General features: G+C 38.3%; 1 long non-coding RNA gene across 1 annotated transcript; it reads right to left on the bottom strand.

Annotated features, from left to right (window-relative positions):
• Nucleotides 1–1,441: 1,441 nt before the first annotated feature.
• On the bottom strand, nt 1,442–3,829 carry LOC148844011 (uncharacterized). Its single transcript, XR_016103135.1, has 5 exons — nt 3,227–3,829; nt 3,020–3,129; nt 2,854–2,952; nt 2,638–2,760; nt 1,442–2,273 (listed from the first exon to the last, which is right to left on the bottom strand). It is a non-coding gene; the product is annotated as an uncharacterized LOC148844011 (long non-coding RNA).
• Nucleotides 3,830–4,103: the final 274 nt, after the last annotated feature.

The raw sequence follows: 4,103 nt of genomic DNA, 5'->3' as shown, positions 1-4,103 counted from the left end.
TTTGTATCAGTTAACAATTTAGTTCATAACAAAATGAGTCTTTCATTTGAAATGAGTCTCGATTAACAGTTTATCATGAGCCAAATATAGCCATTTCTATAAACAGTGGAAGAATCTGATTTGGGATAATAATCTTGTGCTGTCATGTCATTATGATGCTTTAGGGAGCCATGGGATGAGGCTAGTTGAGTAGTTAGAACTTTGATAGGTTGGGGTAGAAGGGGATGTGAAGTTGGTAATCAAGGAGTTTGGACTCAAACAAGCTTTAAGGGAGATTACCAGGAAACTTGAAGCTACCTTTCTTGTGTCAAAAGATCCGCAAATGGCTTGGAAGATTTAGTAGACAAGAAAGGGATTGCTAGAGATTAATTGTTCTGGGTTGTGATGTAACAAGTTCAATGAGGCCAGGCTGCTACCTCCTGGATTGTACTCATGCTTTATTTCAATTAATGAAAATTTTCTGTTATTGATCAACAAGAAAGAAAGATGTCCTCTCACAATATTTGAAACCATGTATGTTTTTCCACTACAAGAAAAATGACTTTTAGTGGCAGTCAAAGGTCCCTAAAACTATCGCTAGAAACATTACTGGCAACTGGCAAACAACCGTTAAAATAACTATCGCTAGAAGTTCTAGCGACAGTTTTTAAGGCTGCCGGTACAAATACAAAACTGTTACGATAAATACTTTTAGCGCCAGTCGCGGCTGCCACTAAACTGACTGCCGCTATAAGTCGCTTTTTAGCGGCACAAGCTCTCTTTAATGACCCTAGAGAGAAAACATCAACCACTTTATGCAATTGTTTTGAGTAATGGTAAAACCCTGGGCTTACAAGCTCGAGGACACAGGTTTGAGCCTGTGAACTGGCATTTTGCACAAAAATAAAAAGAATAAATAAAAGAAGGCTATGTCATCAATATACTCCCAAGACCCTGGATAACCAGGTCTATCATTAGGTAGTGGCCATTAATGACCCTAGAGAAAACATCTGCATTCTGATACTATAGAGGATACACTATGTTAGTATCCCATCATGCAGATATAGTACCATCTAAAGCTGTTCCATCCACCCAAGTGCTTGACAACAAGCAAAAGCAGATCAAACATGCAACCTGCACAAGTTTTTTAGCTCAAAATTGGTTTGGCCAAACCAATGCTAAAAAGAAATCAGGCTCATAAAATTCTAAGACTAGCACAAACAGATAAAATCCCTAGATCTTTTCAACCAAATACGTGCATAGACATGTTAACTCGTGATGAATGCAAGATCACAGTCATTAGCAGGCTTGAGTGAAGAATCCATATGCCGCAGGTTCAAGATCACAGTCATTAGCAGCCTGAATACCAAGGGATAGAACCAATATAAATAAGCAAGACATAGGGTCCAACCAATAAGGCCCACTGAATAACTTTAGGCACAAGTGTTTTGAAGAGCTTCAATTGACTGAAGTATAAATGCTGATCACATTAAATAAAGCAAAGATAAAAGAGAATTTGTCCCATCCACAATTCAAATGCAAAATAAAAGATAACATATAGCAGAACAAGTACCCTTAAGAGGAAGACACAAAGCTAGTGTGGTCCAAAGGACCAACAGAAACATAACAGAAGACGGTAGGGAAATGTTAAGCCACAACCTACAGCAAATGTACTTAGTCATAATGTCTAACAATAATACCAAGAATTGAAAATTGGGGCACTTAGCCACAACCCACCTAGTATGGGCCCTGATGGTTTAATAATGCAGAAAATAAATGCCAAAAAGGTGAGGTTGTCTTCTTTGTTCGCTTCTTCATCAGGTTCAAGTATCCCACATTTGATGGCAATAGCTCTTGCAGTGAAAATATTGTCTTCAGTGACCATCTTGATGTTCACTCGAGCATCTCTGCAAGCTTTTACAACTGTTTTCACCTCTGGTCGACAAGGGCTCTTCAAGCCCACTAGGCCCAACAAGGTGAGGTTCTCTTCTTGGAGTCTGTGGTAACCCAATCCGCCTTCAATTTCTACTTTTGGCATTGATTTCTAGGCAAAATCAATGCCATTTCTTTCATAATAATTTGAACACATCACCAGCATCATCTCAGAGATACCGTAGCTGCCATTTTTTTCATAATAATTTTCTGTGGTAGCTGTGGTAGCAGGGAAAAAAGCCTGAGCCAGGGGTTCAAGTGTAACCTATTATATTTTTGTACAAATTTCTGTGGTAGCTGTCTTTGTACCTCCCCTGCTATCTCTTTTGGACTGCTATGATTCTTTACATATTAATAAAATTCTGTGATTCACAAAAAAAATAATAATAATGGAAAGAAAGAAAGAAAAAAGAAGATGATTCATAGATACAATGATCATATTTTGTCAACATTAAATTGTAAAACTGAAAGCATAGTCTATTTGCTTCATATAAAACTCAAAGCATAGTCTTTTGAGATACAATGATCATTTTTTTTTCCAAATTCTTAAAATCTGGAGAAATAACCACCCTCTATTTAACTTGTAAATTCCAATGATAACCTTTTCTTATGACAGAGCTAGTGCTATTGGTGAAATAGATTTGTATTATTTTTCTAAACCATCTATTTGAAACTTTAATTCTAACCAACAATATAATTGAGCAATGAAACATGAAGGAGCCTAACCTGCAAGCATTACTTGAGAAAGATTGCACTAGGCATGTGCATTTGGAGCTTCTCTATCTGTCAATCACATGCTTTGGAAATGCACACGTGGGTAGGGCAGTTGACAGGGCAACTAATGCTAAACTGTAAGATGTAATTTAGGATGGAACTTGCATGTACATAAGGAATATTTGGAATGAAACAAATCATCTAGAAAAAGAAGGGAATTTAACGTACCTGCATCATCAGGACCTTGGAGCAAATTAACAAAAAATTGACTGTTGTTTCAGCCATTGATGAGCCCCATTCATTTCCCGAAGCTTTACAAACTGTTGTCTGCATTTACAGCTTGTTAAACCTATTTTTCTGTTTAAAACGGACAATACATGGAAAGGGCTCTCACCCGAGACTTAATAATAAAGAATGAAAGGAGAGGCTGACACCCATAATGATGCGTATTAAACCTTCAAAGAAACTTTGAGAGATGTGTAGATGACCTGGTTCATTCAGTTCCTATAATGAAGAAAGTAAACGTGAAGCCTTAGCCAGAATTTTTTCCCTATAAATAAATTGAAACAAAGAAGATGAAGAAAGCAGGAGTTTTACTCACTCAAAAAATCTGATGGAGTAGTCGTATGAAGACAGTAGATTTTTCATGCAAGGAGACCTCTGCTGCTTCGTGTTTGTTTTCCAACAATGGCATTCCGATAATTTCACGAAGGGAAGAATCTTTACTTCAACTAGTGGATATATATAATTAGCTTTGCACAAGATTGTTCCATCTCCATCAATCTATTCGATTTCTTGTGGTGATCTACAGAATCAAAAGCTCAAGATTTCTTTATATCATTCCAGCCCCAACAAATCATCGAGCTTCAATTTGGGGCAACCATCAATAAGTAATGTTGTGAGATGCAGCATAATCTCCACTGCTAACCTTGAATCTAATGACTCTAAATTGTTCATGTAAAAAATCATTAGCAGTTTCAAGTTGGGAAAAAGTCCCCAACTCCCACTCTCACCCACTCGATCAATACTACCACCATCTTCACCTACGGATGTGCCTGAGAGAGAGGGGGATTTGTTGAGGTGCGACTATGTGTGCGAGAGATAGAGATAAAGAGTGCGAGCGAGCGATAGAGAGAAACGACTGAGAGAGAAAGCGAGAGGGGGATGGCTGAGAGAGAGGAGAGAGAGTGAGAGAGGGACGACTGAGAGAGAAAGGGGAGGAAGAGGTGCGAGGGAGAAAAAGTGAAAATAATACTCGCGCCTCGCCAGTAGTGGCAGTCGATTGATTTTTAGCGGCAGTTTTAATCGACTGCCCCTAATGAACAATATTTCTAGCTGCAGTCGCCAAATGGGTAGATAGAAAACTGCTGCTAAAAATCTATTTTCTGCTGGTGTTCGATCCAGTTTGATAGGATCACAATTATTGATGGGCCAAAGTCGACAGCAATTATTAGTGAGTCCATCGCCAAATAGCGTCT

Source organism: Nelumbo lutea, chromosome 8, assembly GCF_056320005.1.
Source record: "Nelumbo lutea isolate HS-2025 chromosome 8, American lotus-T2T, whole genome shotgun sequence".
Classification (NCBI taxonomy): domain Eukaryota; kingdom Viridiplantae; phylum Streptophyta; class Magnoliopsida; order Proteales; family Nelumbonaceae; genus Nelumbo; species Nelumbo lutea.
This window is presented reverse-complemented; position numbering and strand designations above follow the sequence as displayed.